Here is a 25,281-nt window from a genome sequence, read left to right on the forward strand (position 1 = left end):
GATTTTCTTTTCTAAAAATCATGGCAGTGGCTCACAGCTGTAATCCTAGGTACTCAGGAAGCTGAGATCTGAGGACTACGGTTCAAAGCCAGCCTGGGCAAGAAAGAATATTATTTCCATTTAACCATCAGAAAACCAGAAGTGGCACTGTCGCTCAAGTGGTAGAGCACCCACCTGGAGTTGAAGAGTTCAGGGACAGTGCCCAAGTCCAGACTTCAAGCCCCTCAATCAGCAACAACAGAAAATCTCCCTTTCATGGACTACCTACATCTCTTGCTAACATTCAACAAAGGAGCCATTTTATCACCCACTACATTTAAGTCCTAATCTAGCTACTGCAAATAGATTGATTTGGTATCTTATATAGAACGGTTCATATTTGCGGAAACAAATACCAGCAGTGGTAACTTTTTTCCAGTCCTTGAACTCTGGGCCTGAGCTCTGAACATGGTTAAACTGGTAGCTTTCATGTGAGCTTGTTTGTTATTTATTGGATTACTACCCATAAGGGGAATTACTGGGTCTTAAGGGAGATCTATATTTACTCATTTCAGGAAACTCTTACTGCATTCCACAGTGGTTGAACATGTTTAATTTCCAATCAACAGAGTAATCGAGTTCCCAATTGGCTACATCCAGGCCAGCGTTTGGTATTGTTAGTTTTCTTAGTAATGTCCATTCTGATGGACGAGGTAGAATCTGTCTTTTTTACTTAAAGATTTGTATGCATCTTCTAGCTACAATAAATGAAGGAATCCATGAAAACTATATTGCTCTGAGTCTGCATTCCTTTCTCTTTTCTCTTAACATAATTTTCCCAAACCTTTCATTTTCCTTACCACTGGTATAAAGTCATCTTTCTGATGGGTGAATATAATTCCATTGTGTGTGTGTGTGTGTGTGTGTGTGTGTGAGTGTGTGTGTAAGATGACTATAGTCCTATGAATTCATTTCTAAGCATTCTGTTTCATCTGTAATTTTGTAATTCAATATTATAGTTGCATTGCTTTCTCTTCTACATTGAAAATATTGTTGGGATTTTGATGAGTATTGCATTGCCAATTGTTTAGGGGAAGTATTGCAGTTTTCAAAATGTTAATTCTTCCAACTAGGAACATTGACAGACTTTCTATTTCCTTGAATCTCCTTCAATTTCCCTTTTTATATTTTTAAAGTTTTCACATATAGGTCCTTCACAATTTTAGTTAATTAATTCCTAGTTTTGTTGTTGTTGTTTTGTTTTGTTTAGATTTGATTTGATTTTGAGGCTAGTATATGAGGTTGTTTTTTGGATTTCAGCGTGGATCTTCCCATTGTTGGTAACAGAAAAACTACTGATTCTTGTGGTTTTTATATCCTGCTACATTGATGAAGGTTAGCATCACCTTTACTAACTTGAGGGAGGAATCCATAGGCTCCTTTAAATACAGGGTCATTTCATCTGTAAAAAGGGATAGTTTTACTTCTTCCCTATTTGGATCTGCTTTATGTTTTTCTTTTGTCTATTGCTCTTGCAAGAAAGTCCACTATCATATTGAAGAGTAGTAGAGAGTGAACATCCTTTTCTCATTCTTCATGTTAATGTCTTCATGCTTCCATACTTAGCTAAATGCTAATTATCTCTGTCATATACATACTCAGTTTAATATTGAGGAATGTTCCATGCATTCCTAGGTTTTCAGACCTTTTAATCATAAAGGGGTATTGGAGCTTGTTAAAAGCTAGTTCTACACCCTATTAACGATCATGTGTTTTTTGTCCCTGCTTCTGCTGATGGTTCGTATTATGTTTATTGACAAGAATATTGAATCAAATCGTATCCAAGATGAATCCTATTTGATCATACCATATGATTTTTTTAGTTAGTTGCTGAAATTGTTAATGAGAATTTTATTAAGAAGTTCTGCATTAATGCTTATCAAAGAGTTTGGTTCATCGTTCTCTTTCTTTAGTGAATCCCTATGTGATTTGGCGAGGAGTCTAATTCTAGCTTCATAGAATGTGTTTGATAATGTGTCTCTCACAGATACTAAATGGATGATGCATCTTGGTTTTTGATACTACTATCTAATCTATGTATTCTATTTGGAAATTTAAGTCCATTGATATTGAGGGTTAAGACAGAAATATCTGATAAGTCCTGCTATGTTATACACCTGTTATTAGGAGCTGTGCCTCATCTACTCTTAACATATTTACCTCGTTTTCTGGTAGGGAGCATTTTATATAACCAGTTCCTCTTCTTCTTGATCTTCTCTATGTAGTATATATTTGATTATATTCTTTCCTGGTAATTTGGTGGACATACGTTATTTCAAGTTTTCTTTGTCATGAAATATGTTTATATATCCTTTAAATGTAAAAGAGAGTTGGTTTGGGACTGTATTCATGGTTGGTAGTTGTTTACCTTTAATGTTTGTCATATGTAATGCCAGGCTTTCCTTTTTACCATATCACCTAAGAAACCTGTATTTATTCTGACTGCATATCCTTTATAAATAATCAATCTTTTCTCTATGGCATCTTTAAGAATCCTTCCTTGATCTTTAATAATCCTCTAATGGATTATGATATCATGGTGGATTGTTCAGTTCTAGAATTCTGATTGGTTTCTAAAGGCTTCTCTTCTCCGAATGAGCCTATCTCTTTGGATGTTTGGCATGTTCTCTGCTAGAATTCTGTAATATGCTTCCCATCCATTTAGTTTCTTGCTCTTCTCCTTCCTGATACCTATCCCCCCGAAATTTGATCTTCTATCTGAGTCTTGAAGTTCTGGCAAGATCATTTCTTATTTCTTGGATTTGTTCTAAATGATTATTTCCTCTTTCCTATTAGATCTATTCTGTCTTTGACCCTGAGATTATCTTCTATCTCATCTATTTGCTGGGGAGACTTTTTACTTTGCTTTTGATTTCACTGTCTTCCAATTGGTCATTTTCTAGGGGTTCTGTCTCTTTATTAAAGCTTTGTTTTAGGTCTTGTACGGACTTTCTGTAAATTTTTTCTTTGGTTGGGGGAGATGTAAGGGTTGTTTTCATAGCTGTGTCTTCTCTCATATCTTTTAACTAGACATCCATTTTTTCTTGGACTCCCTTGCCTTCTCAGAATTTATTTATCTTTCTGTTTGAAGTCTCCATGAATTATTTTGCTAATGACTGGTTGGTCTCATCTTGTTCACAAATTTCCTTGTAGAGGTTTTCTATCTTTCCATTAATCACATTTTTCAGCAGCATCTGTAATACATTTTGATAACTATCTTCTACGTCCTTGATTGTCTGTTTTAATGCCTGGTTATTTACTGTGAATTATACTAATTTGACATCATTTTTCTTGTATTTTTCTGATTTGTTCTGTCCATTTGGAGGCTTTCTTTTGGGGGATCTATGATATTAATAGGTGACTCTCTATGTTCTTGGTTGATTTGCAGGGTCTTGGTTTGGTTTCCTGTTGTGATTTGTTTTTCTGGAATTGCATTTTTGTCGAGTCCATTCAGTGTAAGAATAGAAATCAGTTGTGGTGAGATGTTGTGATGTTAATATTTGTGGTTCCAGTGACCATTTGGACTGTCCACTGGCATGGTGAAATGTCTATGTGTATGGATGTGGCTTTCTCTAATGTACACTTCTGTTCCTGCTTTTTTCCATGTTGCCTTTTATTTCCACACTGCACATGTGCTTTTGAATGTGTTGCCCAATGTGTTCCAGGATGGCACCTTTTCATAGATTTCTGATTTCTTGTGAGGACAGTATAAAATCTTCTTATGAATTGTATGTCTATAATTATGTCTATATTTATAGCTGCATATCTATAATTATAGCTGATTTGATGTGACCCTCTAGATGTGGAGTACCTGCTAGGACCCTAAATTTCTGTTTCATTAGAGATTTCTAGGATAATTTTCTGTTGTTATTCTGTCATTGTTTTTCCTCATATTTATTTTTTATATTGTGGATTTTTTCACATAATTTAGGATTTGTGATTGTTGTATCAGGTTATTTTGTTTTCCTGCTTATACTACTTGGAAATAGTGATTTCAAGCTTGAAAGAAGAAACAGAAAGAGACAGAAATATATTTTATTAAATTGAGAGAAAGAGAAGACATTTAAACCTATTTACTACAAGTAAATTAATATTAAGCAAAGCTAATGAAAATAATTACTTATTTACTCTTCAGAGGATGAGTATGGTACTCTTGGGTATCTCGGAGTAAAGACTTTAGACTCATTACAATTGATGACTTACATTGAAATTACTGGCTAAACGTTCTTCTTCAGAAAGGGAAAAGCTCCATTACTTCCATATTAGTATTATAAAATCATAATAGCTGCATGTTGAATTGTTTTCCCTTTGCTATATTCAATTCCATTCTTCATCCATTATGTATCGAGGGCTTTGAATGACCAATTCCTTAAAATGCCTATATTGATTATATTGTGATTTAAATCTCAGTAATATAAATATTAAGGTTATGGTTAGGATTCCAGCCATTGTTAGGCTTAGAGTGAAGGAGAAAAAAAATGAGGGTCAAATTGAGGGTAAATTGTAATACAAGCCTGGTAAGAATTAGAATGAATGTGAACTAGAGTATTGCTATTCATATTAGAATCTGCTTGCAATTAGGCTGATATTTATTCTCAATGTTCCAGTTACGATTAAGTTTAGGGTTAGAAAATGACTAAGATATTGGAAAAAAAATTGAAACCTATGTTTGGAAGGCTTATTTGAATCAAATAGGATGAATAAAAAATAGTGTAACACTAACTAGTTTGTGTTAGCATTGACATATTATTTGGATTAAAATCAGGGTCAGTATTTTGTTCTGATTATGATTAGTGTTATGAATAGGAAAGTTTTACTATAAAATTGAGTTTTCCCTAACAAGTAGAAGCAAAAATGTGAGCCTGAATAGTAACTAGAGCATTATCATTATATTTATTTCTCAGTGATAATTCTTGTAATGATTAATGAGAGTTTTCCAGCCAGGTTTAGGTTGAGAGTTAGCGTTAAGTAAAAGACTAGATGATATGTAAATCTGAAATTGTTTTAGGATACAGTGGTTCAGGAAAATGTAGGATTAATGGAAACTACAGTATTTTTTCCTGGTAAGAGAATTTGAGGACAAGTAATATAATGGTTCATGTTAGGGAAGAAGATAACTTCACAGGTAGAGTCAGGAAATTTGTTGGAAATTAGGGCAAATTGAAACTCATTTCCAGAGTGCAAACTGGAATATTCATTACAATGAATCAAAACTAGAGTATTTTTAATATTAATTTTGGACTATTATTAGGTTGAAAATTAGGTTTCAGTTCCAGCTGGGCTTAGTGTTAGCATCAGGGAAATGGAAAATTTAGGGTCAAACTGAAAGTAAATCTGTGAATAACAAGTCAAGATCGAATTAGGATGAATATGAAATCGGAAACTGCTAATAATATTAGGATTAAGGGATGATTAGTGTGAGGGTTACCCTGAATGTTGTGTTAGAAAAATGGCAAGGTATTGAGTAAAACTAGAAACTATTTTAAGAAAGATGAGTTGAATCAAAGACAGGATGTATAAATTTAATGTACTTTTGTGGCTTTTAGAATCCAAAGGCAATTGGTTTTAGGGTTAGGGTTACTTTTCTAATTTATGAACTAATGAATTAAAGGCACAATTCTTTCATTCTTACAAACCAAGACAGTCACGAGTTGGGGAAAAAACAATTTTCTACATGAAAATGTGTCTTAAAATATTTTCCAGCCAGGATTAAATAATAGTGAACAGGGTGTCATTTATTAAAATTAGGTAAGTTGATGATAAAACTTTCAAAAATATCCAAACACATAAGATTGGAACTAAGTTATGTTATTGAGAAAACAAATACTTGCTCTAGCTGGGAAATTGTTTGTGTGTGTGTGTGTGTGTGTGTGTGTGTGTGTGTGTGTGTGTGTGTGTGTGTGTGTGTGTGTGTGTGAGTGTGTGTATGCACCCACCACAGGTCTTCAAATCAGGCCTAGGTCCTGTCGTCAGCTTATTCTGTGGAAGTATGGCACTAATCCACGTAGCCAAAGGCTTTCTTCTGGCTTTTTAGTAGTTATTTTGAGATAAATACCTCATGGATTTTCCTTTCTGGACTTAATCTCCTGATCCCCAGTAATCCTTGGGTTAGTGATACTGTGGGTGCTACCACAAAGTGACAGTTCATTAAACTGGGAGCAATATGAAAGTACTCGTGCAAGATATGAAGTAACCAGTTCATTAATGTGGGAGTAACAGGATCACATTTGATTGCCTTCAAACACATTATTTCTGATGAGTTTAACTGAAGCCCAATACATAATCAATACCTATTAGCCACACTGTATGAAGTAGCACATATTCATGGTGTAGAATATGTACAATGAATTGAACTCTGAATCAAAAGACTTTGTTGGGTTTGCACCAAAGAAATAGAGTGTCATTGAAATGAAGTCCAGACTGGAGGCCTGTAGCGAGCAGGAGAGCATCTGCTTAGTGTGTGTCCCACCCCTAGGACCATAAAGAAATAGAAGAGAAAGTGTAAGAGAAAGAGAAAAGGAAAGGAGGAGGAAGGGGTAAGAGAGGAGGAAGGGCATAGCAGGAGAGAGAAGAGGAGGGGACAGGGAGAAAGTAGAGGCAGGAGAGAAGGAAGAGGGAAACAGGACCCTGGGGAAGAGCAGCAGGAGAGGAGACAGGAGGAGGAAGATAAATGCAATATAACAGCAAGAATTGTTGGAAAACATTTTGCATAAGTGATTTGCATGTGCATGGCAAGGTTATTTTCTAATCAGAAAGACAGCTAGCACAATGACAATATGGGTGATACCTGTTGCTCAGTCATTTTATTCTCTTTCTTCAGTGAGGAGTTGAGAAGAAATGCTGCGTTCGGTGATTTACAGATATACTTCAGGAGTTCTTTTTCATGAATCAAACAATGGAAAGAACTAAATGCATCTTCCCTTAATTAAAAAAGAATAGAAGCTATATTTATTTGTATTACTATGCATGAAGAAATCCTGGAGATTTCTGGTTAATTCAGAGGGCCCTATACAAAAATATAATACAAAAGGAAAATATAATGTATAATAGGCTATCATTGATGAAAAGATTTACTGGACTTTTTTCATTTTTCTTTTTGTTTTGTTTTTGTTTTCGTTTTTGTTTTTGCTAGTTGTTCATTGCTCCAAGGCTGTGCCCTGGATCCCTTTCCAAGTCACCAAGTGAAACTCCATTTCTGTAGTCCCTGTGGGTGTGGGTGCCTCCTCTGGTCACCCGTGGAGATGTGTGGCCAACTCCTTTATGGTGGATGTGCAGTGAGTGGATGTGTGTGCATGCTCCCCAGCAATGCCAGATGAGCCCCGCCTACCCTTCCCACCTAACTTCCCAGTCTCAGTTGCTCCATTTCACCCAAGAGCTGGCAGCCATGGGTCTGGAGTTGAGGCCACTGCTGCCCTCTCCTCCTCCAGTTGTGACGGTACTGGTCTTCTGTGCTCCTGAGTGCATGGCTCATCCTAGGGAGACTCTGTTCTGGGGTCACTGCCTGCCCCCATGAGTGCGGTGTGGGGGACATCATGTTTGTACACTGCACAGTCCATGGGTAAAGGAAGGCTGGGCATGCAGTCTGCCCCCTTGGGGACAGGCAGCCCAGCCGTGGTTTACCTCATTAGTCTTTAAGGGGGTCTGGGTACTGGAGCCATGTGTTGGCCCCTCTGCCAGCTGGCTTGTGACAGCTGCAGCAGCTCAGCAACCTGGAGACCCTTCAGCATTTATGTGGACCTCCATTTTCTGGTCCTTGTGGACTCTGGTACAGGACCAACTGTACATATGCCAATCAGTGGCAGAGAAGCCTGGACTTGCAGCACACCAGCTGCAGCACCAAGGGAATGAAGGCCCTCTTGCTTTGCTGTGTAGCCTCCTCCTTCGCCCTTCTGGCCCACATGGGCCCAGGTCTGGGTGCCATTCCAGGGATACTCCATTTGGAGGCAATGGGGTCATCCCCTACCCTTGTTGTTCTCCAAAGCAGGGGAAAGGACATGGCCTTGGAAATGTAGGCTGCACAGATGGAAGGCAGGACTTGGCATCTGCCCTGCCTTCCTCCCTGGCTTTGGCACCTGAGTCTAGGTTGCTTGGCTTGGTCATTAATGGAACCTTGTTGGCTACAGACCACTGCAAAGGTCCTGCACCTGCTGCGGCAGCAATGCGGTGTCCTAGACCCCCTTAGGGTCCCCACATGGACCTCTGATGGGTCTACTTGGGCTGGGTGTGGGTTTCATCTCAGGACTCCCATTAGGAAGTGCCACTCCCCTTCGTGGTACTGCAAGCAAGAGGTGCCACATATATCTACTTTCTAACATTTTCCTTCACTGAGATAAACAGAACTTGGAAATATAAATAAGCTTTATAAAAACAAAATATATAACCTATATCACTTCAACCTTCTAAATCATTGTAATATTTTTCATATACAGTAGGAATTCTGTCAGTAATTACTTATTTTACATTTGAATGTAACTAATGTAATGTATTTTGTGTGTATTTAACTATTGTATAATTTCATTTGCACTACTTACAATTTTTTTCAAATTCTGAGATTCAATCACGTGTTTATGGATAAGTGTTTTGTTGTACTTTTATTTCAGTTTTCCATTATGGCCTTATGAATACAAACAATAAGATCAATTCTTGCTAGTATAAAGTTCAATGATTTTGGACTAGAGACTCAAGGATATAGTATTACATATCATACAGTAATGTGTATCACTTTGTTTAATACTGCTCCATAAAATAATTAATAATTCAGGTGTCAGCCATTTCATCTGGCATGCTGGTCTGTCTGGTGAAGTAGGATCCTAGTGGCAGCCTGCCCATATCGGGCCATTGCGGGCACCTCACCTGGGACTGTGGGAGAAGATCAGGGTGCACCTGCTGTTCAGCTAGGGCAGAAACCCGGCAGCTGCTGTGTGAATGACACAGTGTCACTGACTCACATCTAACACATGTCTGCCCCGTGGGCTTGGGCCCTGAGGATCAGCCCCTGGGAGCATACACACACCGTGGAGCAGGGGGCGCCTACTTAGGAAGATGTGCAGACCAAACAGAAGCCACTCTGCAGATTGGCTGGTACAGTATTTATTCTCCTTAGAGCAAGGGACAATTCTGCTCTGCTGTGGGGAGAAAACAAGAAAGACAGACCCAGGCAGGTGAAGCCAAATTTTTGTACTCAGGCTGGCAAGGAAACATTCCTCCATGCACTCTCCAGCAGGCTCAGGAAGCCCTTCCATGATCCTTGTCCATGAAGTAGCAGCCAGGGACACTCACGTCTGGTACTCCTGGCTGTTCTTTTGGGTTTGTTTGTTAATTTATACAGACATCCCCTCCCTCAGACAGTAGAGTTATTCTGGGTATTGTAAAACGTTCTGCATCTGAGCATTCTCAATGTTTGGTTTTTATATTGTTCCTTGTAAATGCTTTGTGAACTTTGTATTTTAGGTGTTGAGGTGCGAGAAAAGGAGCCAGATTATGAACATAGTTTCCTACCAGTCTTTCATTTATAAATGAAAACAGATTCTCTATAAAAATGCCTATCAGGAAATAACTTGAGAGGGAAAAAAAGGCTGCTTTCTCATAAGGTCAAAATGTGCTAGTTTTATGTGCTCAAAATACAATGAAGTAACTCACTATCTAGGAACAATTGTCCAGAGCTAAGAGTTAAGTGTCTAGGAGCTAGAGGCAGGGTGTTTGTGAGCTTTATCCAAAGGGAGGGAAGAAAGTTAAAATTCATAATTGACATTGTAGAATCAAGGTTGCAATACAAAATGAGAATCACAATAAAGTTCTTTGCTATTTGGGGTCTTTTATTGTTCCATATGAATTTTTGGATTGCTTCTTCTATTTCATTGAAGAGTGACATTGGGATATTGGTAGGTATCACATTGAATTTGGATATATCCTTTGGCAGTATTGCCATTTTCATGATGTTAATCCTCCCAATCCAGGAGAATGGGAAGTTTCCCACTTCCAAAGCTCTGCTTTAATTTTCTTTTTCAGGTTTTTAAAGTTCCCATCATAGAGGTCCTTCACCTCTTAAGTTAACTCCTAGGTATTTTATTTTTGTGCGGCTATTAAAAAGGGGTTGCTTTCCTAATTTCAGCTGTACTCTTATCGTTATTGGAATACAGGAAAGCCTTTATTTTCTGAGGGTTAATTTTATACTCTGCTAGTTTGCCAAAGTTTCTGATCAGCTCAAGTAACTTGGGAATGGAGTCCATGGGTTTCATTAAATACAAGACCATATCATCTTCAAAGACGGAGTGTTTTACTTCATCTTTTGCTATTTGGATCCCTTTAAGATTGCATCTTATCTTATTGCCCCAGCTAGCATTCTAATACTAAGTTGAAAAGGAGTGGAGAGAACAGATATCCTTATCTTATTTCTGAATTTATAAGAAATGGGTTTAACTTCTCACCATTAAGTATAATGCTGGCTGTAGGTTTGTCAATTCTTAGCAGAAAGAACAGCACTAGAACAATATTAGTTCCAAATTTCAAATGCTACTAAAAAGCCATAGTAATAAGAACAGCTTGGTTCTGGCACAAGAACAGACCTGAGGACCAATGGAATAGGACTGAAGACTCAGAAATGAGCCCCTGACTGATAGCCACCTAAACTTTGACAAGGGAGCTAAAAAAAAGAGAATGGAAGAAAGACAGCCTTTTGAGTAAATGGTCTGGCCAAAATTGGTTAAACATCTGTTAAACTAAAGCTGCATCCGTATATATCACCCTGCACAAGAATCAACCCCAAATGGATCAAAGACCTCAAAATATAAGAGGACACCATGAAAACACTACATGTAGGAATAAGATAAACTCTAGGGCATTTTAGCACATACCGAAATTTTCTTAATAGAGAGCCAGAAACAAAGAGTAAAGAAAAATAAGTTTAAGAAATTCATTCCTTAATTCATCTCTTTATGAAACAAGTAATTTACTATTACAGGATGATGATACAGTCTGTATGTAATAAACATATTACAATAGTCAAAAAAAAGAAATCAAAGAAAGGTTGGACAAATCGGATTGCATGAAACATGAGAGCTTCTGCAAGACAAAGGTCATAACTAGCAATATCAATAGAAAGTACACGTTCTGGGAGAAGATCTTCACGAGTTATAAAACAGACAAGGTCTTATATCTAAAATGTACTTAGGACTCAAAAAATTAAATCCCCCAACAGCAAATCCTCAGAGAAACAACTGCTCGATAATTAAGTGGGCTAAAAACTTAAAGAGAGACTTCTCTGAAATAAAAATGGCCATTAGATACATGAAGAAATGCTCAACTATTCTAGCCACAAAAGAAATGCAAATCAAGAGAACATTGCGATTGTACATTACTCTAGTTAGAATGGCTATAATCAAGAAATTTTTTTTTGTTTATGTGGTGCTGAGGAATCGAACCCAGGGCCTCATGCATACAAGGCAAAACACTCTACTACTGAGTCACCTTCCCGGCTCCTAATCAAGAAATTTAATAACAACATGTTGGAGGGGATGTGGCTAAAACAGAACCCTATTTCATTGATGGTGGGAGTGTAAACTTATTTAACCACTTTGGAAAGCAGTATGGAAGTTCTTCAAAAGACTCCATGTAAAATTCCCCTATGTCCCAGCAATCCCACTTATGGGCATTTAGGCATTTACCCAAATGATCACAAACAAAGTCATACCAAAGTTGCCTGTGCAACCATGTTTATGGAACCAACCTCAATGCTCCTCAGTTCATGAATGGATCAAGAAAATGTGATACACACACACACACACACACACACACACACACACACACACTGGTATTCTATGCCTCCATTAGAAAGAATGAGGTTGTCACAATTTTTAGGAAATGGAAAGACTTGGTAAATATTATATTAAGTGTAGTAAGCCAGGCCCAAAGAAACATACGTCCCATGGTTTCCCTTGTTTGCAAGGACTAGTGCATGTCTAGGACAAGCAGAGAAGATCAAAGGCTATGGACGTATAACCATATAAGATGACATTAAGTGAAAGGTACCCCAAGTCAGACACACAAGTGATTTTTTCTTTCTTGTTTTTGTTTTTAATATACTTATAATGCGCTATGTGATTCTTTTGTAAGTTCATCCTCCCATGGTATAATCCCTGTTTTCATTGTATTTGATTCCAGTATTCTGCATTTTTATATACATTTTTGTAATTTGGGGAGTGGAAAGGTTATAGAAGAATGCTGAAATGGGGATGCAGGTTGACCCATTGGGATGATGAGATGTACAGGACACTGTGTCGAAAATGAATTTACAATGTCGGGTAATGGTCAAGGAGGGAAGAGTTGGAGAGTAGGGGAAAAACAAAGGTCAATAGGAAAAACAATGCTCAATAGGAAATGTACTCATTACCCTACTTATGTAACTGTAAACCCTCTGTATCGTATTTTTACAATAAAAAATATAAAACTCTCTTCCTGGTATAGATTTCCAGTGCTGCACTCGGCATTGCATTTTTTTGCCTTTTCTGGCTGTGGTTAGGCCCATCTGCCTAGTGGATCAGTATTCTTCAAGGTTTCTTGGTCCTGAAGTGGGACTTGGATTATCCAGTGATAGTTGGAACTAGGCCAAGGACAGGACAAAACCACTTCCAGGGTATTGCTTCTTCATCCCCCCCCCCCCCATGCAACTAGGATTGCAAGCCGAATTTCTCTGAATTCGACTCCAGAAAATAATCACTGAACCAAAAGGCAAGGTCACCAAACACCTCCCCTCCTCCTCCCATTCCCTCCTTTCTTCCTCCTTGGTAAAGTACAAAATAATTTTGCAGGTTTGGCAAACACACAAATTCCCCACTACCTCCCCTTTTAAACTAGGTTTAAAGTCAATAAGTCGTTTAAACTGATAATGCCACACTCATTATTCTGTATAACAACTTCAGGTTGTTTGATGCTTTAATTTGTTGTTGGTGGTGGTGGTGGTAGGAGGGCCTCAACTCTGGGTCTGGTTGCTGTACCTGATGAGCTTTTCAGCTCAAGGCTAGTGTTCTACCACTTGAGCCACAGGGCCATTTCCACATTTTTCTGCTTATGTGGTGCTGAGGAATTGAACCCAGAACCTCATGCATTCAGGACAAGCACTCTACCACTGAGTCTCCTTCCCAGCCTTAATGCTTCAATTCTTTAAATTGTATTTTTGTCAGTCCTGTGGTTTAATCTCAGGTTGTTAACATATTCCTGAGTTCTTCAGCTCAAGTGGAGCCCTCTACCACTTGAGCCACAGTGCCAATTTCTGTTTTCAGATAAGCGTCTTTCAGATATTCCCGCCAGGGTTTGCTTTGATCAGTGAATTTTTAAATTATATTTCTTCTATGTATTTATTGGAATATTGCAGTTTTCTGTCTTCAAGTATTCCAATAGTATTAAATATTACATTTACAATCTATTCTGTAGCAATACATTTTGAAATTATTATGTTAAGATGAAAATCTTGTTGTTTGTAGAAAAATCCCATTAAAGTCCAAATGGGAAATATGCTCATTTCAGCAGCCTTGAGTCTCCTTCGTATTTATTTATTTATTTATTTATCTATTTATTTGTGAAAATACCATGCAGATGGGTAACAATTACATGGGCAAGATAATGAGTACATTACTCATCAAGCATTGTTGCCTCCTCATTTGTTTCCCCTTCCCATCTGTTCTCATCTGCCCCTACCCCCCCCATTGCTCTCCAGACACCCTTTTGCCCGTCCCCCACCCTCGCCGGTCAAGTTGTAAAGTTCGTTTTTCTTTTATTTTTTATTTGTTTATTTTTTATAGTGAGAATACCAACGGACGAGTTACAATTACATGGGCAAGATAACGAGTACATTTCTTATCAAGCATTGTTGCCACCTCTGTGTTTCCCCTTCCCATCCCTTTCCATACTATCCCCCTCTCCCCATCCAATCCTCCCTCCACCCCCCATCAAAGCTGTAAAGTTCGTTTTTCGACCTAAGGACTTGTATATCTCATTGTTGCAATGGGTCTACCTGTATCCCGAGTTAAAAGATCAGTTTTTTCCCTTCCCCTCCACAAATTATACCAACATCAAATACCGTGAAATCAGGGGCTTTACTGTTGGGGAGGGACATACAAAGCAATATAGAAATCATCTTATAAATATGTTAGAAACAATTGCAAGAAAAAAAATTGAATCCTTATCTTGTGGTTCATTTCACTCAACATCAACTTGTCTGATGTTTTCTGCTTATCTCAGAAATATACTGGTTATTGCAAATAAAGGAAACCATGGGACCTATGTTTCATTGGGACTGGTTTATTCTCTTAATATAAATTTTTCCAAGTCTTTCCATTTCCTAACAAATCAGGCAATGTCATTCTTTCAGATAGAGGCATAGAATTCCATTGTGTACATATATATACCACATTTTATTGATCCATGCATCTACTGAGGGACATCTGGGTTGGTTCCATATGTTAGCTATGGTAAATAATGGTTCAATAAACATAATTGTGCTGGTAGCTTTAATACGGTCTTGTTTGTGACCATTTGGGTAAATGCCCAAAAGTCGGATTGCTGGATCATAGGGGAGCTCTATGTATAATCTTTTGAGGAACCTCCATACTACTTTCCAAAGTGGTTGAACGAGTTTACATGCCCACAAACAATGCAATAAATTTCCCTTATGCCCACATCCCCTCTAGCATCTGTTGTTATTAGAGTTCTTCATTATACCCATTCTAACTGGGGTGATGTGCTTTCTCAATGTTGTTTTGATTTGCATTTCTGTTATGGCTAGGGAGGTTGAGCATTTCTTCATGTGTATATTGGCCATCCTTCTTTCATCTTCAGAGGAGTTTCTATTTAAGTCTTTATCCCACTTATTTCTTTGGCAGTTGTTTCTTTGAGGATTTGTTGTTGAGGAAATTAATTTTTTTGAGTTCCAGGTATATTTTAGATATGAGACCCTTGTCTGTTGTACGGTAGTGAAGAGCTTCTCCCAATCAATGGGCTTTCAATTGATTTTGCTAGCTATGTCCTTTGCCATGCAGAAGCTCTGCAATTTCATGCAATCCCATTTGTCCAACTTTTCTTTGGTTTGTTGTAATTCTGGGTCTCTAGTAAGAAAATTTCAGCCTGTGAAAAGGAGACCTACTGTTTCTCCTATTCCATTCTTTAATGTGTTCAGAGTGTCTGTTTGACCACGAGGTCTTTGACCCATTTGGAGTTCATTCTGGTGCAGGATGATATATAAAGATCTAACTTTAGTTTTCTACAAGTAGTTAACCAATTTTGCCAACACCATTTACTGAAGAGATTGTCTCTTCCATTCTAATTTTTTAGCTCTCTTATCGAACATTAGATGTCTATAGGTCTATAGTTTCATTTCTGGGTTTCCTTGTCTAGTCCATTGGTCCTATGGGCTGTTCTTGAGACAGTATCAAGCTGTTTTAATTACTATGGCTTTGTAGAAGAGTTTGAAATTTGGTATTGACATTCCTCCAGCAATGTTGTTTCCGTTAAATATCGTTTTTGCTATTCGGGGTATTTTATTTTTCCATATGAATTTTTGGATTACCTCTTCTTTTTACTAAAAGAATGAGGCTGGAATATTGATAGGTTTCATATTGAATTTGTAGATAGCCTTGGGAAGTATTGCGATTTTCACGATGTTGATCTTTCCACTTACTAAGTTTGGTTTTGATTTCCTTTTTCAGGTTTTTAAAGTTTTCATCATTGAGGTCTTTTTTTCTTTGTTAAGTCCTAGGTATTTTATTTTTTGTGGGGCTATTACGAATGGAGTTGCTTTCCTGATTTCAGTCATACTTTTCTCATTGTTGGCATACAGAAAAGCCATTGTTTTTTGAGGGTTAATTTATACCCTGTTACTTTATCAAAGTTTTGAATCAGCTTGAATAATTTGGGAGTGGAGTCCATGGGATTCTTTAAATCCAAGTTCATGTCATCTGCAAAGAGGTAGAGCTTCTTCTTTCCCTATTTGGATTCCCTTTTATATTTGAATCTTATCTTATTGCTGTAGCTAGGCATTCTAATCCTAGTTTAAAGGGAAGTGGAGTGAGTGGACATCTTTATCTCATTCCTTAGTTAAGAGGAAATACCTTTATTTTTTCACCATTAAGTAAAATGCTAGAAGTAGGTTTGTCATATGCATCCTTTATTGTATTGAGGAATGTTCCCTGAATTCCTAATTTTTCCAGAATCTTCATCATAAAGGGGTGTTCGATCTTGTCAAATCCTTTTTCTGCATCTATTGAGGTAACCATGTGGTTCTTATGCTTGCTCTTGTTGATGTGATTTATTGTATTAATTGGTTTGTGTATATTGAAGCAGCTTTACATCCCTGAAATTAATCCTGTTTGATCATGATGTATGATTTTTTGGATGAATTGTGAAAGTCGATTCACCAAAATTTTGTTGAGAAGTTTTGCATCAATCTTCATCAAAGAAATGGATCTATAGTTCTCTTTTTTTGATGAGTCCCTGCATAGTTTGGGGATGAGGTTTTGATGGTTTCATAGAATGAGTTCGGTAGTGAATTTTCTCTTTCAATTTCATTGAAGACTTGAAGTAGTATTGATGTGAGCTCTGCTGTAAAGGCCTTGTAGATTTCCGCTGTAAAACTATCTGGTCCTGGGCTTTTCTTAGATGGGTGGTCTCTTATTGCTATTTCTATTTCATTGCTTAATATGGGCCAGTTAAGATGGTTTAACTCACCTTGGTTTAGTTTCGGCATGTCTATATTTACTAAGAAACAGTACATTTCTAACAAGTTCTCAAACTTATTAGCCTAAATGTTTGAGAAGTATTCCTAATAATATACTGAATCTTGGTTGTTTCTGTGGTGAAGTTTCCATTCTCATCTCTGAGTTTATTTATTTGAGTGTGTTCTCTTGTTCTTCTAATAAGATTTGTTAAGGGTCTGTCAATTTGTTAATTTTTCAAAGAACCAACTCTGTTTTGTTGATTCTTTCTATGCTTTTAAAATTCTAATTCATTTAATTTTGATTTAATTTTAGTTATTTCTTTCCATGTACTGGATTGGGGTTTATCCTGCTGCTCTTTTTCAAGGAGGCTCTGATGTCTCAGTAAATTGTTGCTTTCGGATCACTCCAATTTGTTGATGCCTCTGAGTACTGCATTTGCTATGTCCCAGAGGAGCTGGTATTGTGAGTGTTCATTTTTGTCGAATATTATAAACATTTGAAGTTCGTTTCTGATCTCTTCCATGACCCACTGGTTATTCAACAGTGTGTTGTTCAGCCTCTATGTGTTACAGGACTTTCATTGGTGGCTTTTGATGTTGAGTTCTAATTTTATTCCCTTGTGGTCTGAGAGAATGCAAGGTATAACTTCAATGTTTTTGTATTTGGGCAAGTATGCTTTGTGACCTAAATGTGGTCTATTTTAGAAAAAGTTCCCTGTGCTGCTGAGAAAAACGTGTATTCTGATGCTGCTGGGTGAAATATTCGGTAGATGTCTGTTAAATCTAGGTGATCTATGCAGTAATTTTTATATCCATGGTTTCTCTGTTGATTTTTTGCCAAGTTGATATATCTAGTGGGGAGAGTGGGTGTTAAATTTCCCAACAATTAATGTCTTTGGATCTATGGGAGATATGAGAAAAAGTACAGTTTCTTGGATAAATTTGGGTGCTCCTGTGGGGAATAGATATTTAGAATTGTAATATCCTCCTGAAGGAGAGATCCCTTAATAAGTATATAGTAACTTTCTTTATCTCTTCTCACGAATTTTAATTTGAAATCTATTTTATCTGATATTAGGATTCCAACTCCTTCCTGTTTATGAGGCCGTTTGCTTCTTAGATTTTGTTCCAGCCTTTCACTTTAAACATGTGTTTGTTTTTATGAGCAAGTTGTGACTCCAGAATGCAGCAGACAGAAGGATTTTTTTTAATCCAACTAAACAGTCTATGTTGCTTAATTGTATTGTTAAGTTTGTTAATGTTGGGAGATAGTACTGAGAGATATTTGGTAGTTCTTGCCATTTTATGCACCTTCTTGGGGGCTACGCCCACTGGGTTCTTCCTATGGTTCTTGGATTCTCAATTTGGGTGCAGTTTCTTAGCCTTTATTGTGGTCTCGTTGGTTTTCTCTGTGTAGGACATCTTTAAGTAACTTTTGTAGGGCTGGATTGGTAGAGATATATTGTTTCACTTTTTCTTTGGTATGGAAAATTTTTATTTGTCCTTCAGGCATGAAGGAGATTATAGCTGGGTACAGTATTCTTGATTGATAGTTCTTTGTCTTTAGGGCATGGCCTACATCATTCCAGGCTCTTCTTGCTTTAATTGTCTCTGCTGAGAAATCTGAGGTGATTCTAATTGGTTTCACTTATAGGTGATTGATCTTTTCTCCTTGACAACTTTAAGGATCTTTTCTTTGTTCTGACTTGATCCTGTGGATATTATAATGTGGAGTTGTGATGTCTTGTTCTGGTCTGGTCTATTTGGGGTTCTAAAAGCTTCTTGTATCTGAATAGGCCTATCTTTTTGCATGTTTGGGAAGTTTTCTGCTAGGATCCTGGGAAACAAATTTCCTAGACCTTCTGTTTCTAGGTGCTCCTCTGCACCTATTATCCTCAGATTAGGCTTTTTGATGGTGTCTTCCAAATGTTGAATAGATCTATCATATTTCTTGGATTTTTTCATAGATAGTTGTATGTTCTTCCTCTATAATATATAGGCTGTCTTCAATCCCCGAGTTTCAGTCTTCTGCATGGTCTAACCTACTGTCAAGAATTTCTACTTTGTTTTATTTATTTCTTTTCCTTCTAATTAGTCGGCTTTGATGGCTTCAAATTCTTTGTTGGAGCTTTGTTTTAGATCTTGTTTGAACTTGCTTACTTCCTTCATTTCATGTTCAGGGCTTATTCTCAAATCATTTAGTTGATTGGTTATGGTTTCCTTGGACTCCCATTCCTTCTGTTGGGCTCCATTCAACATTCCCTTTCGGTCTCCCTGATTTTTTCAGCTTTCTTTTAATGGATTCCACGAATGCCTCTATTTGGTATGAAAGTAACACCAGTTTTGTGCTAGAACACTATTTTAAGGCAAGCATCCACCAAAGTCCTGTAGTTGCAAATCAAAAGTGGACAGATACAATCTATTTCAACAGATACAATCTGTTCAATGTAAAACAACAATGTAATAATGGGCTAAGAACAGCAAAGTAGAATTTGGCAAACCAGAAATTATTATTTTTAGGGAGAAAAGTGGGAAAAAATAGGATTAGAGCACTGTGGAAAGGTAAAAGGAGAGTGAAATTAACCAAGTCCTAATCTCAAAGAGGAAAATGGATTGGACAAAATAATAGGAGAAAGAGAAGAGAAAATAAAAGAGGCAAGAAAAAATGGAAAAACAAAATTTTAAATTTAAAAATTGAAACACAAAAATGATGCAAGTTTAAAGAAGAAATATTGAGAGAAGAATGGGAATAGGATGAGAGGAGGGGAGGAGTAGAAAGGAGATATGAAGAACTAAAAATACTTACAATAAAAATAAAAAATAAAAATTGTTATAATATTATATAGGTATTATGAGATAATACCATTATTAAGGATAATACCGTTATTAAGGAATTTAAGCCTGAGAGTTTTTGAAATAAGTAATAAATTTCTGGATTAAGTGTGTAAACGATGTGGAATAAGGTCTAATAATTAATGAAGGGTATATCTGAGGATGAGCAGAACAGCAATTAAGTCACCCAAAAAAGAATCAAGAGAAGAAAAAGTGAAAAGAATGAGAAAGGAAGAAAGAAAAAGGATTAAAATTTCAGTAGAGATAAAATAAAAATACAAAAGTGCCCACACATATACACTTAAAATAAAAATAATAAGAGGAAAAACAAGATTAATAGAAAACAATTTTTTTAAAAAAATTACAAGTTAATAAAAAGGTACAAAGAAAGTGTTCTTTGAGGGGGGAGGTGTTCTATGGGAAGATCCTGCATCTCCCTTGTGTCCATAACTAGTCTCTTGGTGGAGTCTCTGGTATGCTTGTGGTGTTTGGTTTTCCTGTTGCTTCATTGGTTTCTTAAGTTAGTTTGTTTGGCAGGCAGAAAAATGCTCTGCTTTACCCAGAATTTTGTGATCCTCCTTCCAGGCTAATTCAGTGGGAGGTAATTCTGCTTTGTTTCTCACAAAAGAGGGAGTTGGCTGTTTCCTCTTGTTTGTAGATGCTGTGATAAGGCTAGGTTCTGGGTGGAGTTGAGGCCTTTCAGCAAACAGTAGCTTTTCCCTGAGGGGCTACCTAGTGAGACACTCACAGAGCCCAGCATGGAGCCATTCTCAGGGTTTATGTTAACTGTATTTCAATTGATTGTCTAGGCTGTTATAGGGAGGGGAAGCCTCTGGCTCTGTTTACCCAGTGAAGAAAGACATTCCTCTGTGGACTGAGTTTTCACTGCCTGGATTGGGTGACTTTCTCCTGGGTGGAGCTGAGCATGTCAGGTCAGGTCAGGTTCCTGTGACCTGCTAAATGACTCTTTTTTTTCCTCCAAGTCTTGGGTTGGAGCTATATTCTCAACCATACCTTTGCCAGTATGAAAGATGGAGATCTCAGGGAGTGGCACAGTGGGGAGAGGGAGGGGGGAGGGTGACCTTGCCTCCTCTGCTCCCTGAGAAGGTGTTATTATGTAAGGATTCTACTCATGCCAGTGTCTTTGTTCCTGGGTCGTCTCTGGTCTGTGATCTGCAGGATGAAGATACCTGCTCCTTGTCAGCTCTTGCTGGTGTTGGGTAGAATCTGATCATTCGCTGTGTCTGGCACATTTGTCCAGGACTCTCTGTTTAGTAGGTATGCCAGCAATGGCCACTGCTACCGCCACTGCCACCACAGCCACAGCTACAGGCAAGTGCTCAGATCTGTTTCCTTGCCAGGATTTTCCCTTTCTGGCAAAACTCTCTGTACTCGGAAGGCACACTTGGTGTAATTCTCCCGCCTAGGACTGTACACTGGAACACTAAAACTGCTTTCTAGGTGATAGCTTGTTTAGCCTCCAGGTTCTCCTCTGCCATCTTCCTGGAGCTACTCCTCTTTTTTTTCTCTCCAGTATATTTTCTTGTTTTGGAACAAGTGTCATAGACTGTCCAACCATTCAAAAGGAAACTCATTCCATTAATTTAATAGAAAAGGAATGCAGCCTGCCTGTATCTCAAGGCAATTTTGAGTATAATGTTAATCTGATAATTCACATCATTGAATTTTCAAAGTCATATTGATAATTTTTTAAACTATTCATTAAAGAGGTTCCAAATAGCAAGAATAAAAAACAATGTTTTGCTTTCTAAGAATGTTATAAAAGTTAGTAATTCAATAAAACACATTGCATTCTTCCAAGATTCCATGGTGAAGAATTTCTCTTTTATCATAGCCCTTACCACTGACCCCCTCACTTCAAACTTTTAGCTTTATTCAGTTTTCTTGTTCCCACTTTCATTTTGGTACTAGCACGAATTATCTCTTTGTAGTATTTGACAATGAAATACCATTTGTAGTTAAAGAGCTCAATACATATTTCCAAAGGCAGACCCATGGGCATATCATAGAGCATAAACTATTGAATATCATTAACGTGATCCTATGTAACTATTCCATCAATTAATATAAATACCACATAGATGTGCATCTTCATATAATTTTTAAAATGCAATGTAGTTACATATCATATGTCATAAAATAATTCAGACCACTTGTAGAAGAGACTAACCTCAACCTTTTGCATCGTTCCCAATACTATTTGTAAAATTTTCTTTCTCATTAACTTTCACTGCAGGGCCTTCTTTCCCTAGCAATAAGTTATAAGCCATATTCTTGGATTTTAGTCAACTTTGACTAAGCTGTTTTCTTTCCACCATAAGTTAGTCCCTCACGTTAAATACCTGAGGAATAACTTGTCCCAATATGCCTGCAAGAGGAGTATCCAAGTCAACTTTCTGTGCCCATTCTTCCCTTGCTTTGTTTGGGAATGGGGTATCAGAGACAGGGGAGACAGGGATGTCAGGGTTCAGGTGGTTGGAACCACGATGTTATGAATTATGGGTAGAAGAAAAGAGTAGTAGAGACTAGGATACAAGGTAAAGGTTAACTGTGACTGTAATTGCTGAGTTCCAGTGTCAGGAAATTGGTTAGCTGCAACAGCTTTGCAAGCGTTGGGGTGGCTAACACAGGTATCCAGAACTGTTTAGCAGGGACAAGGAAGCATAGACAAAGTGAAACAGTAAAATTTGTGAGGGATTGGGGGCACAATCAGGGTAACAAGGTCATGGGTGTGCAAACTGGGTAGCCAGTACTATGGTAGAAGCAATTGGCATGGTGGCCTGATGTGATGCAGAGCTCTGGGTTTGCCTGTCCAGTTTTGGCTGTTAGATCTTTAGGGAAACTACCTCTAGCAGCTCATTATCAGCTTGTTGTGTTCAGGCACATGCCATCTATCAATGTCTACTCCAAGTAGATTGCATTCTCTGACACCAGCTATAGGTTCTTTGCCCTAAGCATCCTGAGAGACCACACTCCACAATGCTGCAGAACAGTCTACACATAGTGAGTTGCAATCACCTCATGGAACTCTTGCTGCTCCTCTCCAATGTCAATTATCATGGTAGCAAGGGATCTGAGATGTGCTCAGCAGCAGTGCCCTGGGAAGCTACCAATTCTTGTCCTGTCATTCTGGGAGCTCCCTAGAAATGGGCAAGAGCACTTGCTGATGTTCTTGCAACTTCTCTCTGTGGCTCTGCACAACCAGACTGTTGTACCTCAGATGGGTTACCTTGATGTCCAGGTGGCCTCAAACGTGCTCTATCTTCTCTCTCTAGGTGCTCTTCTTCTTCAGCTGCCTCTCCTTTCCCTTCCACGTAGCTCACTTCATCTCCGCATCCTTTGAATTCTGCTTCATATCAACCTGTGGCTTTCACACCAAGCCCTTCCACTTTCTCATCTACCTCTCTAGCTGTGAATCTGGTACAACAAGCTAACTTCTGTATCTGTTTATCAAGATTAGTGCTGGAATTTAGGTGGTACTAGCTAACTGAAAACATGGGGAGCTTCTTAAGTACTCCCCTGCCATTCATTGCACATTGAGAGAAATGCAAATGTGTTCTGGTCAGTCTCTCCTTCTCCATTTCTGGATTCAGCATTTTTTTATTTCCCTTCCCCTCCCCACATTAGAAAAACTTATATGCAATATGCAGGTTGCTGACAACAAATATAGTAAAAACAGAGGTTATCCTATGAAGGATGAAAATAGAAGAGAAACAAAAACAACTTACATACTACATGTTAGATACATTAAAATCAATAGCAAGAAAGAAGAAGCAAGTTGTGTACCTATCTTGGGGTCCATTTCACTTAACATCATCTTATATGGCCATGTGTACATGGATAATATTTTATAAGCCATTTAAATCCCATATTTTCTCGTTACAAAGTTATATCTGAAACACATGCTGCCTCATGTCCAAAGATATACTTGTGCTATTTCAATGAAGCCAGAAAACATTCATTTTATCTGGAGCAGCACCATAGATTGTTACTGGAAGTGAGTGGAAGGAACTGTTACTGCAAGTGGGAATTGATCCCCAAAGAGAAATTGAACACAGAGAAATGACAAAGTTCAAGTTAATCTGTGCTGTCCTTTTTATGTTACATTAAAAGAATCTAAGGTCTGAAGGAAACTCTGTCCTTGACTTTTTCGAGTGTGTCCATTACTTATACAAAACTTGCTTGTAAACTTCTAGTTCAGAGTATTACAAAAGGTAACAATATGCCACTTGAAGGCCAGCATAGAATAAAAGGAAATAACTTTGTTTTAAAATTGTTCTCATGCAAAGAAACAAAGACCTGGAGGTTTTATTTTTTAATTTTTTAAATTTTTTTAATTTTTAAATTTTTTTAATTTTGAGAATACCGTACAGAGGAGTTACAATTACAATGGCAAGATAATGAGTACATTTCATATCAAGCATTGTTGCCTCCTCGTTGTTTCCCCTTCCCTTCCCTTCCCATACTCCTCCTCTCCCCCTACCCGATCTTCCTCCCACCCACACCAAAGTTGTTCAGTTTGTTTTTCGGCATAACAACTTGTACATCTCATTGTTGCAATTGGTCCGCCTGTATCCCTAGTTAAATGATTTTTTCACCTTCTCCTCCACAAATTACACCAACATCAAAAACGATGAAAATATGGGTTATATTGTGGGGGAGGGACATACAAAGCAACATAAAAATCATCCTATAAATATGATAGAAATAATTGCATGAAAGGAAAAAAAAAAACAAAAAAAACACATTTGAATACTTATCTTTGGGTTCATTCCCCTAACATCAACTTATCTGACCTTTTCTGCTTGACTCAGACATATACTAGTTATTGCAAATAAGGGAAACCATGAGACCTATGTTTCTTTGGGCCTGGATTACTTCACTTAATATAATGGAAGTTTTAAAGTGACTTATGCACAGATATTTAACTCCTGAGATTATTCTCCTGATGCAGGAGTCAGTTACCCATTTCTTTGGTCTGGTCATGAGTTCGCTACAGCAATAAGGATTCCAAAAAAGCAGTATCCAGTGAGTATGATCAGCAAAAGGAGACTCTTCTCAAACCAGTGCTTTAAAGATGGTCCCAAAGAAACATGTGGGTTTTTGCATTTGCTTGTTTGTTTGTTTAGTTTGTGCTGGTTCTGGTGCTTAAACCCAGAGGGTGGACCCTGTCCCTGTAGAGTCATCTTTCCTCCCCACATGCCCAATAAGCTAGTACTCTACTGCTTGAACCAAAACTGCACTTCTGGATTTTTAGTTTTTAATTACAGATAAGAGTTTGACAGACTCTCCTGCCTGGGTTGGCTTTGAACTGAGAGTTATCAATCTAAGTGACATCAACAGTATGGACTTCTCTTTTGAACCAAGAAATATTAGATGAAGTTTATTATAAAGCTAATATTTCACAATTTTTAAAAGAAGAGAATATGTCCAGCAAAGAAGCCATAACTTAAATAACTCAGCAAAAGTAGGTGCACTGAAACATTTTGGAATTATTTTTTTCTGCTTGGGAAGATTACTTTTGACTTCATCGTTCCTTTTCAGGAAACTTAAAGTCATATTTGCACTTTTTTTTGGTTGTGGGGCTTGAACTCTGATCCTGGGTGCTATCCCTCAGCTCTTCAAATCAAGTTGAGCAGTCTGCCACTTTTGGTAGAGCACCACTTCTGGGTTTTTGGTGGTTA

The sequence above is a fragment of the Dipodomys spectabilis genome, unplaced genomic scaffold, assembly GCF_019054845.1.
Source record: "Dipodomys spectabilis isolate Male_0828 unplaced genomic scaffold, ASM1905484v1 ptg000205l, whole genome shotgun sequence".
Lineage (NCBI taxonomy): Eukaryota > Metazoa > Chordata > Mammalia > Rodentia > Heteromyidae > Dipodomys > Dipodomys spectabilis.